At 36.1% G+C, this 14,474-nt stretch overlaps 1 pseudogene; it reads right to left on the reverse strand.

The window, feature by feature from the left end:
• The window catches only part of LOC139721494 (uncharacterized), a 188,909-nt pseudogene that overhangs the window by 128,449 nt on the left and 45,986 nt on the right, over positions 1-14,474 (reverse strand).

The following is a 14,474-nucleotide window of genomic DNA, read 5'->3' on the forward strand; positions in this document are numbered from 1 at the left end:
AACTGATTACTTCTCATGGCCTGGAAACACCACAATAAACAGAACAGCTGTCAATGTGATCCTTACCCTATCTTATGCAGGAAGAATTTTCCTAGATATACTTTTATCATATTTTATGAGCATCTATTCAATACTTTACTGAGAATCAGAAAAACAGAAAACCTGAAAGTACAATGCCTACAGCAACAGCTCTGGTGCAAAATGAGGGAAAATATAACTACCACACAAAATATGAGTGAGCGAGAAAAGAATATCAAACAATTATAAGCCTAGAAACATGATGTAATGGAAAGTCACTCTTAAAGTGAAATAATTTTCAGATTTAACATAGCACATAATATGAAGACGAAGGACAGGAGAACTACACTTCAGTGAGTAGAAAAGCACATATGTTGCATTAAATGACTTTAAATAAACCTATATGGGTAATTCCATGAAGTTGGGGCAGTGTCCATGTAGCATCGTGATATTTGAAAAATAAATTTCAGCATAACGCAATATTGATTATGCTATACATTTATTGTTTGCAGGCTTTAAATTTGCATTGAGGCCACATATTTTCCTGGAAATTTTGTGCCATTCAGACTAAATTTTGATGAAGTTATTAAACAATATGTAACAGTGTCCTGTAGCATCCTGACGTGTCCATGTAGCATCGTGATATTTTAAAATTAGGTCCTAAGAGACAAATCATGGCCATTAGCTTGACCAAAATTTGATGCAATATGCATATTTACAAGATATGAATGAGATAGCTAGATATCTCAAATTTCCTGTACACAGTTTTAATTTTAAAAGAAAATCACAAAATGTATCACGATGCTATGCAGTGTACTTTTTTGTGACATTTGGTGGACATAGTGCACCGCGTAGCATAGTGATACATTTTGTGATTTTCTTGTAAAAGTAAAAACTGTGGAAAAGAGAGTTAAGATATTTAGCTATCTCACTAATCTAGTAATTACGCATATCATATCAAATTTTGGTCAAGCTAATTGCATTAATTTGTCTTTTAGGACCAGATTTTAACTATCACGATGCTACATGGACACGTCACGATGCTACAAGACACCGTTACATATCGTTTTAATAACTTCATCAAATTGAGTCTGAATGGCACAAAATTTCCAGGAAAATGTATGGTCTCAATGCAAATGTAAAGCCTATTAACAATATATGTATAGCATAATTAGTATTGAATTATGCTCAAATGTCACACTTTGTGCCCCAACTTCACGGAATTACCCATATATGATACTCACAGATGAATTAGAAAACAGAGAACCTGAAAGCTCAATGCCTACTAACAGCAACAGCCCTGGTGCAAAAGGAGGGAAATACATATCTACCACATAAAATATGAGTGAGTGAGAAAAAAATGTCAAGCAGTTATAAGCCTAGAAACATGATGTAATGGAAAGTCACTCTTAAAGTGAAATAATTTTTTCAGATTTAACGTTCAGCTTACCAATAATATGTTCACATGACATGGCATGCCAATGCAATGATGCGATTGGGGAAAAAACAAACAAACATGAACATAGAAAATATGTCAAAATAGATATACAATGTACCTGTACATTACAATTGCTTTATAAAATCATGATTTTCCACTAGAAACTTCCATTGCAAGTCTTACAAGTTTGTATCTTACTCTGTAAAGAGTAGATCATTGATACATATACAGTCCTACCTCTCTTATCCGTACATGTCGCGACCGGCGCTCATCTGGATAAGGGATTTGACCGAATATGGGAGACTCAATGTTTAATACACACAGCTGCCTGGTACCTAATGGTAGCTAAACATGTACACTGTACATGTACATGTAACCTATTGAAGGTAGTGTACACTGAAATGCTTTCTTTGCTATCAGTACAAAATTATAAGTTGTTTTTTTCTAAAATCAAAATGAAATTGATTTGTTGTCAAATTTACCTGCTTAAACATTGAGGAAAGTATGAAGCAGGTCATGGAAAGAAGCCTGCAGCATAAGTCAACGAAATCAAATTAAAAAAAATCTGATCACCACAGCTTGTCGAAGTTGACCATGGTTAGACTGACTATGTGTACATGTATATGCTCGAACATAGTAGATAGAGCTAATGCATGTTCAAACTTTAATTTTCTAATTTAAAAAAAAATAAATAAAATACAGAGCTTGTTCTTTCTTCATGCCATGTCCTCGTCAGCCAGTATCCGTTCAGAATTCTCTGATAATTTGCTTAACGAAGGGTCACCTGTACCGTGCCATTGATTTTTGGAAAAATTTTCTGTCCATGTTCTTGCAGTGATTTGGGGGTAGTGAATGTTTGAATGCATGATATTTAGACAAAAATTAGAAGTAAATGCATGCTAATTATGTTGAGAATAATATGTAATTCATGTGAGTTCCTGTAGGAATTTTGTTTGATGAGTTTGAAATCCCCCCTTTTCCTCCATAATCATTTGACTGGGAAAAACAAACTCATGTTGAGATCGCATCAGGATAATAGAGAGATCCAGATAAAGGGAGGTCGGATAGGAGAGGTCAGACTGAACTATGATGATAGAAAAAGTTTGTATTTGTTATGCTGGTAACTGTCCTGATTGCCAAACTAGACATTCTTTCTGTTATCATTGTATATTAACACATAATATTTCCATGAAATAGCAATATTTACATACATATTTTTTTCAATTGTAAAAGTCTGTCACCTTGGCATTCCATTGTTGTTGTTCACACGCATGTGTACACACACACACACACACACAAAATTACTTCACGCTGTGTTGTGCTGCATGTTACTGGTAAAAACTAAAAGAACAGGGGCCCTGTTTTATCAAGATAAAGTTAGCGTTGATTGTGAAATCAACGCTAACTTTATCCAACTTGAAGTCAGCTATAACTTTAAATCAACAGCAAGTTTCCGTTTTACGAAGAGACTTAACAGTCGATTATAGTTGTAGGTGATCACCATGGCTTAATTATTGATTTAGTCAAAACAAAAAATACAGGACGAGGCTGGTTTTCCGGTACCGTTCTGCTTAAAACAATACAATACATTAAGCTAAACAAACAACAAAAGCATGATTGTTTGCCATGGCCACGGAAGCGTAGTCTGCTAGTGCGACGCAGTATTATTAGCGCTGCAGCCACTGAATTTGAAGTATTTAAGTTTGCAACAGAACCGCAAAAATACGCCGTTTTGCGTTGTACATGTATTGAAGAAAGTAGGTCGATAGATCTAGCACATCTCGATCTCAACGAAAATCTGCGTACGTGCGTACCGTAAAGATTCCGCACACTACGTAGGATTAAACACTCAAGTATTCATTGGACATGGATCTAAACATACAGTAGCTGACTGTCCAAGGTGCCACTATGCATTGTTTCAAGTCTTAATTCAATAGGCTGAAGTCCTGTGTGGTTACGTGTAGGATTATGGAAACTTGTGAGACATGTGGTGACTACAGTAGCATGTTTTTACCTCTATGGCGCAGCTTTGTAAAGAATAGATCGCGAGTCTACATCGAACATGTCAAAATTCTAGAGTCTAATAGACACTCTATCTGCAGTTCGTGTTACGGTAAGTACAAACGACTCGCTGAAAAGTTACTTAGGCCTCACGTTAAGCCTATATTACTGGTTAGCCTTAACTTAGATCTCAAGTTTACTGTCGTACTAGACCAGAAAGATCCGTCTGTCTGGAGGACTCTTTTATATTTTGCCATTAATGCTGTTCTCTGTACGGAGGGGATCCGTGAAGCCGCCAGACACAGTCTCCGCGGAACATTCCCCGACGGACAGATGCAGACCAATCTTTCGGTCAACTGTCGTACTTGGTGCCATAGAATTAAACTCTTTATTTTCTGTACAGGCCTATTAAACTCTTAATTACTATCAAATGATGAACTAGCTCTACGTAGGCCTACGCACGTCAGAAATCACAGGTTTCCTCACATTATATGGGTTTTTTGGCAAGATATGCATTGCACACAGACGCGGTTCCAGTTACAGTACCGTACTCGGTTACTTGCCCTTGCTGGCGATGGCTATCGGCGGGGCGGGCCGAGGCGCCGGGCACGCAGGCTGGGATTGAGACTGCCCAGTCTAGGGTGTTTTGCGTGCAGCAGTCGCGTAAGCAATGCGTGCCGATTGTGAATTTCATGCAAGGAAAAGACCATAATTACATGAAAGAAACGCAACTAAATGTTAGAGAAAGTGAGCAGTTAAAAAGAGAAAAATTTGTGACAAGACCCCAGCTAGACTAGGAAAGTGTGACAGTCATCTTTCTTCTTTAAATTGCCTTACAATTGAGTCTACCTAGACTGTTTCTACTTAAAGTTGATATTTATCAACTGTTAAGTTAATCATGGATTTGGAGCAGTTGAGAAAACTTATAATTAATTTTGGAGGAAGGTAAATTTTTTTCCAACCGTGGGTGTCTTGATAAGACGGACTTTAACTTAGCTTGGAAGTTAATCATAGATTAAGTGGACGTAGAGTTGATATGAGAAGTTAATCATGGATTATCTTGACTTAATGTAAAATTTATCTTTTGATAAAACGGGGCCCAGATTGTTAGGACATAGCTCCATGTATACTGACATGATGTTTGTGCTCTACAGTGCTAACATTTAGATGATTTAAACCCATTTGCCACATGTCACACACTGCAAATACAACTCTCAATTCTTTATTTTTGTCACATACAACTTGTATGAATCATAGGCACTATGAAATCTTTTCAAAATTATTTTGTAATCATTGATTATGCATGATAAGTATATTCACATGCAGTATTGACTGTATCGACACTTAAGTACGCATTCTTCGAAAATGCAAAAAAAAATTACTTATACCAGAAAAACTACTTTTGTGCTTTTCAACTCCAGTGTCAGATGTGTTATAACAAAGTACACTTTCTAGTATGTGATCTGATGAGCCAAAAATATTTCACTTTTGTGAACGCTTTGCCTCTACATACAATGTATGTGTCAGAACTTGACAACTTGATTCAATGAACATTTCACAGGAAGGCAATCTTTGGCAAAAACAAACATATGAAGTATGTATGTCGCAGCAATATTAGGGCCCACAAAACAAGTCACTTCAAATCTTTCAGAAGCAGGGTTATGAATGCTTCCATATTAACAAACAGTGCATGACTACCATACATACAAAAAACAAAAAACAAAAAAAAAAAACCAACCAAAAAAGACACCTGATTAGCAAATAGTACATGTATACACAAATGATGGAAACAAAATGAGATTAATGAGCATATAAACACAAAAATGCTGGCAATAATGAATGATTTAAATGCCAGCACAATCAATCACACTACACACGTGTATGAATGTGTATAGAAGAGATTGATACTAGTTACGTAGTAAATTCAAAGACTACATGGTGGTGTATTGTCTAGAATGTTACTATACCCCTACTTCCAGCTGATTGATTGGCAGACTTTCCCACATATTCTCGGAAAACTTTGAAGGCAAATAATGTCATTGTAAATAAAACAGAGACAAAGAAAGAGAGAGAAAAGTTGAATTAGAAAAAGGTAAAACATCATTGCATGCTATCTTTATGTTCCAAATTTTGTAAGTTACTTCATAGTTTCAATGGAAAAGAAAAGACATAGACTGGTCATAACCTGTTTGGTTTTGATATGCTTTATAAAATGTGGGTTCAGGACAAGAGGCATGCAGAACAAATCAAATTTCATGAGTCTTATGTGCTAAAAATGGAATTTGTCATAAAGCAAGTTAAAATGAAAGTTAACAGTTTTTATAGAAATAAGTAATCCTTCAGCTTGGGTTACATCAAAGTTAAGGTCACACTGGTGTTCTCACAAGAACTAAATATGAATGAAATAATAGCCTGTAATTGTAAATTCAAGTAGAGAAAATAGACTGATAAAGCAATCTTTTGTCCATAAATAACCTCTATTGGTGTATTCAGACAATAGAGGGTAACAGTTAGATTGTATTCAATCTGTCACAGAAATTCTTGTGTTCTTCACAGTGTTACCATGTTCTGTAATCACTGTGTTTCGTTTTTCCTTATTTGTGGACATACGTGTAGTGACACATTTGTGTTGGCAACCTGCAATTTGGTGATTCTTTTGAACCTTTGGTACTTAAATGATTGTAATACTGTTACTGTCATATAAATCGGTTGTAACTATATATTGAGTTATATAAAGTGCATAATAGTTAAGAATTACTTTCATATGCTGATGCCATATCCTGCATTGTGTCTGCCTTGACACGATCCCTGAAAGCTTGTACTGCAAACAAGAAATAGATAAAACGAAAAAAAAAGTCCTTGCTTCAGGTACATATTGAGATATTGCTGAGTTGATAATGAATAACTGTATGAACACTGTATCATATCATTAACCTGTGGCGGATCCAGGGGGAGTGCATCGGGTGCGTGCCCCCCTTTATTTTTTTCGCTAAAACAAAAGAAATAAAAAGAAAAATGGGGGGAGGGGTGCGTGTGCCCCCCCTTTAATTTTGTAAAGGCTCCCCCTCTTTACAGAATTTCTGGATCCACTCCTGTTAACGTAACTGAATAAGCTCTTGATCACACAACATGGCATTGTGTGTAAGCCTACTCTGCTAAGATAGTAACACAGCACTTCAATCTGCCACACACATACAACGTACATCAACAAATAAAACTCGAACAATTCAACTGCAGCATGCAGTTGACTGAGATGCCTCCTTTTTCCCCTCCTATTCTACTGTGAGTACCAGTACATAACCTTTCATGTATATTTTGAGTATAAAGTCAATTGAGCTTGACCACTGGTCCTGAGGATATACCTTTCCAAATCTTTGTACACAGGATATTCCTATATTTTCTATCCATTCCATCAAGTAAGATTATCATTGGACTTTCCTAGTAAAAGTTTTTGATGGAAAAGTCACATACGGCTACAATTTGGCGATCTCTGATACTATGTCTTTGGACCTTCATTTCTGTATGTTCAAACATGCAGAATGATACCTACACTGTATATACCTACCATTCAGGCTCGTTCATTGGTATAAGATCTGGCCCACCATAAGCCATAAAAAACTGTGAACCTGTTGTAATGTGTGCACAGTTTGTTCTTTAAAATGTGATAAAACAGATCTGCCTAACTGTGAGTGGGATGACTCATATGGAAAGCATCTTATTTGCTATATGGTGGACCAGACTATTATATTCCCAAGATACCAGTAGTATCATGTTCAAACATTGTACATTGTTGAGACACATCATATGTGTTGTCCACATTTAAATGTATTCAAATGAATGTTGAGTGAGACCTTTGTGTGCTTCACAACATCAATTAGTGTTTCCTGGATAGGGTCTTGTCCACCTCAGAGTAGACTCAAGCCAGACTTTTACAGAAAGACTATGGACCTTTACATTTACATGTATGTGAACTGTAGCACATTGCCCACAGTGGCAGTGAAAGACATCAGTTTTAGACTGTGTGTCTACACTTTGCAGGTAGGTTTTTCATACATTGTGTATTTTCAAAAGTACACAAACATACAAGCACAAACAGGCAATTCACAATATGATCTTCTTGTAGACAACACTGCAAATTAAACTAATGATGAAAACATGTGAACAAATATTGTAAAGAAACTTTTGAAAGTTTCCTATCCAAAGCTATAACAGGAAGCTATTGCACATTAAATCAGCATCACTTATCACTCACAGCAACCTGTGATTGTACTATTACACAAAACACACCATATAGATATTTCACTCTTTCATTATTGTATAGCACTCACATCATATTTGTCATTGTGAAGTCAAAACTGTGTGCTAAAGATAAATGTTATTGGTTAATAACTTCTAATCATTCACTTAAAGTCAATGAAGGATCAAAGGTCCATACAGACAACATCTAAATCATATCAAAAGAAAAAGAAGACAATCTTATATTCACTGTGCACAGAAACAGAGAAATTGAGATTCATCTGGATATAACTGATAAAATGAATTTTGTTTGCTTTCAATCTGTAAGACAGAGGAAAGCAGAAAGATTAATTTTCTGGATAAGGGAGAATTCATCTTCCTTGGCTGGAACTGGAAGTAATGTGATCTATTGACAGCAAATCTCAGCAGAGTGAATAAAATGTGGCTAGGTCACTGCACCTCAACCTGTGAATCAATGTGAAAGGGACAGAGAGTGCAGAAGTAGTAAAAGTTGTTTACATCCAAACAAAGGCTCTGATATATTAGATGATGCTTCCTGGTTGAGGTAGGAGGAGTACGCCTGCAGGAAGTGAAGCAGATTGTCCTGCTTCACGGGAGGAACTGAAAATGATTTAAGAGGAAGACATTTGAAGAGGACACAAATTAATGATAGAATACAGACCATGTGAGGTATCAAATCTAGTTTATCATTACATGGAAAGCTGACAGTGAAAATGCAGGAAGAAGACCATATGTAGCCACATGGGTCACACATCATCTCATTACTAAACATTCAATATACACATTATCAGTTGAATGTTCCTAGGCAAAAGCCATTGAACTCTCTGGAAGTTTAGTCTCGTCAATTGTTATAAGTAGGTTGTACTCTGGTAACTAATGACAAAGTTCTGTGTGTGCATGTACTGCACAGAACTCAATTAATATTAATTGATTGATAAATCAATCTAGATGGGTTCTGATGGACACCATCATTGATATTTTGTTAAATAGTATCACCATTCAATGCATGCTATTTGAAGAGAACTCTAGCAGCATTATGTTGTTAAGGGTATAACAAATATGTGACCCTGATCTAAAAAAAAAGTATGAATTTTATGAAGTAGAAGACATTGATGTACTATTAAAAGTCAGTATAAAGGAAGGAACTATCGTGTGGCAAAATTCACGCAATAGTTTGTCAATTAGAGAGAGAAAAAAACAACAACAACAAACAAAGAAAGAATGTTACTAGAGCTGAAAGAGGCTGCCACTGCTGTTGGATTCACATTGTACTCTCGCACAAGTCCTGCAAATAGAAAGATAGTAAATTAAAGCACAATAAATAGGGTGATACTGCCATAAAGGTATACAAGTACAGGCAACTCTTGTAATAACAAAGTCCTTGGGGCTGGTACTCTTCTTTTGTTACATAAAAATACTGTTGCAGCTGAACAAATAAAGTATGTACAATTGTACACATGTATATAGATGCTAATTTTGGGACTGGAATTTTACTTCATCATTGTATCTATTTTTTTTTTTTTTATAACCGGGTTCGTTACAATGGGAGTGCACTGTACAACAAAAACAGGTTCAACACAAAAGCAGAGATATGTACTCTACAAATGCTATAGGTTGTAGCACCCATTTTGTCACCTTTTCATTCAATTTTATCAAATTTTGATTCAATTTTGTCCAGGGAAGGTTTCTGTATTGAAATCCTAGGTTTTGACTTAGTCAGAATTGTTATTCCTATTTGATTTTTATGTCAATCAAGGAATTGCACTTTTATCAATATCATCATCATCACCACCACTGCTAAAGAGACCACTACCACTGTTCTGTAACTGTAGTCCAATTCAGATAATCATGTGTCAACCAGCTATGTTATCCATCAATGATCATGTATCGAAAGCATTGAGCTTTCAATTTGAGTCTTGTCATTGTTTTTTATGTGTGACAACCACTATATCACAAATAAAAATGCTTGCAGGAAGTATCAGGAAAGATGGATATACTATGCTGATTTACTTCATGAGCAATGAAAAAGGGCAATGTTAAATGTAGAACAATTGGGCTGAGCATAATGATAATAAACTTCAACAACATTGTATCAATTTGTGTAAATTAGAATTACAGACAGCAGCTCAAAGTAATGAAGAATGAATCTGTGTTATCATCAGCAAAAGAAATGTTGTCTATTAATTATGACATTAGGCAAGCAAACAACACATCATCATTGCATGTAGATAGCATTTAGTGACTACAAATGTCTTATATGTGATCATAAGGTTACCCGTAATGCTGTAATTTAGCATAAAACACACCTCTTGTGTGACAGGTAACCTGACGGTACAAAATATGTGATATTTATTGTCACATCTTGCACATTTGTTTTTTTCCTACAGTAAAGCATTAAAGATCAGGGACCTGTTTATATCAAACGAGAGTTTACAAGTGCGAGGAGTGTATGATTCATCATGAAATCAATGATAACCATGACCCACTTATAATCGATTTTGACTTTTAATCAACAATACTGTAACTTTTCATTATATGAAGAGAATTACATTTGATTTAAACTTATAATTGATCGCTGTGACTTATAATTGATTTAATCAAAATAACACTAATTGGATGAGCCCTGTTTCCAGCACTGTAAGCTAAAAAAATGATACACTACAAAACAAAACAATTAAACAATCATACAAAATGAGGATTGTTACTGAACCGGAGCTGGCTGAGCTAGTATAGTCGCCGCTGCATGTAAAAACACAAACAGCAAAAGTGCAGCACCAATGCTCCAAGGAATGTTGCATTGAAGGACCCCCAACATATAAAAATCTGTCTGGTAAAATTCACACATAAAGGATTCTGTAGTATGACTAAAAGGTGAAGGTCATACATGTGCTGTTTCAAGTCTATGTGTTAGGATTTCAGAAACTTGAGAGCACTTGTGGTGAGTCACCTTTGATTTTTGATAGCTGCAGAAGATTGGATTTGCTATTTGTATACATGCAGATCCAACAAACTACATTCATGTTATGCTTTTCAAACTTTGAAATGCTGCAATCAAGCTAGAAATCATTTTGCATATTACTGTTTCAGACTATTTTGAGCATTCTAAAATTCTGTGTGTGTACATGTCCACATGCGTGTTATTCGCGCGCACTTGGGGGCCATAGTTATAGTATGGTTGATCTCAGTTGCTATATTCTTCATTAGCAAAGCTCAGCACACAACTCAAATATCAAGGTACTGTCAACAATAAAGGCTGGTCTCTTTGAATGAATTGCAGAACTCACAGGGACTATTTCCTGGTGATACAAGATGTACAACGTTGTATACCGTGCAGTGAGTTCTATTATTCTTTCCATTAGCTTCTTCCACAACTATTGCTACTGTCAGAATGAAATGACATCCACTAGTCAAGGGTTGGGAAGTCATGTCTGACCCATGGAGCTACAGGCCAGCAAGGCATTACCCATCACACAATGTGAACATTACTGGTAATTGTGACAGAGGTCTGTGGCACACAAAATCACACCTCAGCAAACATAAGTTAAAATTAACACTAAAATTGTCAAAAAATTTACTCTGAAAGGTTGTCTGCATTTCTTGTTGTTGCTGTGCCCGGAAATCTTGGGAGGAAAAAAGAAAGCAAAAGGAATGGAAAATAGAATAATTTCCTATCTCTTAAAAAAGAAAGAAGCCCAAAAGCTGAAACATTAGTCCAGCTTTTCTGAATCTAAAAGCACATTGTATAGAGTGTATGCATTTTGCTACATGTTTAAGAAGAATATCTGAGGCTGTTTGTTTGTTTGTTTGTTTGAATTGATTCACACAGGAAATATAAATCAAATGTTATCACACACATAACAATATTCACATCTAGACATTGTATAAAGTAGCAATATAAGCAGTCCTGGCAGTAAGCAGCATATCTACAACATATATAACAGAGCACCAATAAGTTCTATGCATTCAGCAGTAATGAAGAATATCAGACCCATGGCACATACTGACCTTATCTTGCAATTATAAAACATAAGAGACACACATGAACATATGAATTAATGTTAATCAGTGATCATTCACTGTCTATGTTTCCACACCTTTACAGTTTGTAATGATTAAGTAACAAAGTGGCAATCATTCATAGGGAAGATTACCGGGGCTTGGTATGACGGAAGATTGATTCTCTGAGAATCTGGTCTGCCTTTGGTTGCTCTGTCCTGATCTCTGGGAAGTCTGTCCTGGATTTGCTTTTAAAAGTTTTGGATGAAGGAAAAAGAAATTTATCACATTCCCGGAAGATAAAGATACTAAAAAAACAAAAACAAAAAAACAAAAAAAAACCCAAACCAAACCAAACCAAACCAAACAAACACACCATACACACACACACATGATGATGAATATCAGCATTTTTCATGCATATATTATACATCAACATCTTTACGGAGAACATTTAACATGACCAGTTTTATCCTCGACCCCCCTCAGCTGTAAATTTACAGATAAAAGGGATACAGACCATATAGCTACATTCATAAGTCTGACATTGTTAAACATGGTATCATTAGGAATGGATAATGACTTATGGAAATAAAGATATTACTCAACAGTGCTGTCGATTGTATGGGTTGGGAGAGTATGAAATCATTCTTGGTAAAAAAGAATCCACATTTCAGACACTGCACCGATATTTATGTGTGCAGATTACAATACATTGAAGCAAGTTACCAATTTTCACTGAAGTCCGTTGCCCTGCTGAGCCAGGATTGCCAAAAGCTCCATAGGCTGGTTTGAGCAAAATTCAAAGATTAGAATAAATAGACATTACAATGTAAATGGGGATAAAAAGAGAGTATGCACTTGCCATTGTCTAGATGTGAAAAAGTCTTCATGATGAATATAAACAGTATCCACATTTTTTAGATTGACATACAAAATCTCAGAATAAACTAGAATTATCACTGAAGGTGATTAATACCTCCGCCCCTAGTGTTGCTTTATAGTATGTGATGTCATGAGGGCAATGACGTTAATACCAAGTTTGTGCATTTGTCGACAAACATGCGGTTACCATGGCAACGCATTGTCCGATACAAATACAAAGGACATTTTGCAAAACTACACTTAAAGAGCATCATACACACCAAATTTCACCTTCATAGATTAAATGGTTCAATTTGATACAAAAATGAGTGGTTACCATGGCAACATTTTTCTTATATTAACACATTGGTGTCTTGCATAACTACACCTCCCGATCATCATACATACTAAATTTGACCTTAATTGCTTGAACGATGTGGAAGTTATTCAATCCACAAGGTTTTGGTGAAATTATGGTTACAGTGGCAACGCTTTGTCCGACAAACACAAAAATTATGTGTTCCACATCTATGCCTCAAGGCCATAATGCCTACCAAATATGATTTCAATTGCTTCAAAACTGTGGAATTGTTCACTCCACAAGATTTCGAAGAAAACATGCAGTTACCATGGCAACGCTTTGTCAAATACAAACACAAAGGTCCAAATTCACGAAGGTGGAACAAATGAAACCATGGTTTAAACCATGGACAAAAACCACGGAGCGCCAAGTGTCGCACAGAATATTTTGTTACGAAATTGGTCATTTCGTCGACAAAATGACCGTTTCGTTAACGAAATTATCATTTCGTGGACGAAATGTTCATTTAGTTACAAAATGTTGTCATTTTGTTACAAAATAATCATTTCAACGACGAAATGACCGATTTCGTAACGAAATATTTCATGCGACACTTGGCGCTCCATGGTTTTTGTCCATGGTTTAAACCATGGTTTCATTTGTACCACCTTCGTGAATTCGGGCCAAAGAGTGTCTTGCATAACTACACCTATAGATCATCATAGATACCAATTTTAAAATTGATTGCTTAAATACTATGGTAGTTATTCAATCCACAAGGTTTTGGTAAAATTATGGTTACCATGGCAACGCATTGTCCGACAAACACAAAAAACATGTCTTGCACATCTATACCTCAATATAATCATTTACCCTAAGTGTCATTTAAATTGCTTCAAAACTGTAGGAGGACTTCGCGACGCAAGATTTTGCAACAGACCGCCCGACTGACCGCCCACCCGTCCGCCCGACCAACATCACGGTGATTCCCATATACCCCCTTCACACTATGTGTGGCGGGGGTATAATGAGGTCTGGTAAACAGTTTTGTGCACTGCAAGAATGTAAGTTATGTAAATCTACATGTATACCAGGCACATTTTCATTTTGTACCTAGTTACCAATCCTGATACATCTTCAAAATTTGACTTGCCCATTACACTTTCTTATTCCACTCTTAAAGACAATACACAATCTTTGCTGCAAGAATAAGAATAATGTACTCTTATGTAGCCACCCTAGCCTCTGCAGTGTTGCCACTGTTCTGCAAGAAAGCTCTGCTATTATCATTCCCCTTGCTGCTAGGTACAATGTACATATTTCTACACCTGGGTAAAGAGGGGACATTGTGACTGTTAACATCTTGGTCAAGGGTGTGTAACCAAAATGGTGGGACAGAAAGTCAGGAACTCCCCGTTGAAAGTCAAGAAGCTTAATATCCTCTTTACCACAGAGACCTCATGTAAAAATGTGACGGTCATATCTACTACCAGCCTCCTCAAAGTCCTTGAGTCAGAATGCTTATTCCAACGCCTCACGGTCATAGGAAATAGGAATGACGAGTTTCCATCAAATGTGGTTTTCTGAAACATCTTTGTA

This window comes from Diadema antillarum, unplaced genomic scaffold, assembly GCF_040938485.1.
Source record: "Diadema antillarum isolate AM-2024a unplaced genomic scaffold, OU_Dant_1.0 scf00000144, whole genome shotgun sequence".
Classification (NCBI taxonomy): domain Eukaryota; kingdom Metazoa; phylum Echinodermata; class Echinoidea; order Diadematoida; family Diadematidae; genus Diadema; species Diadema antillarum.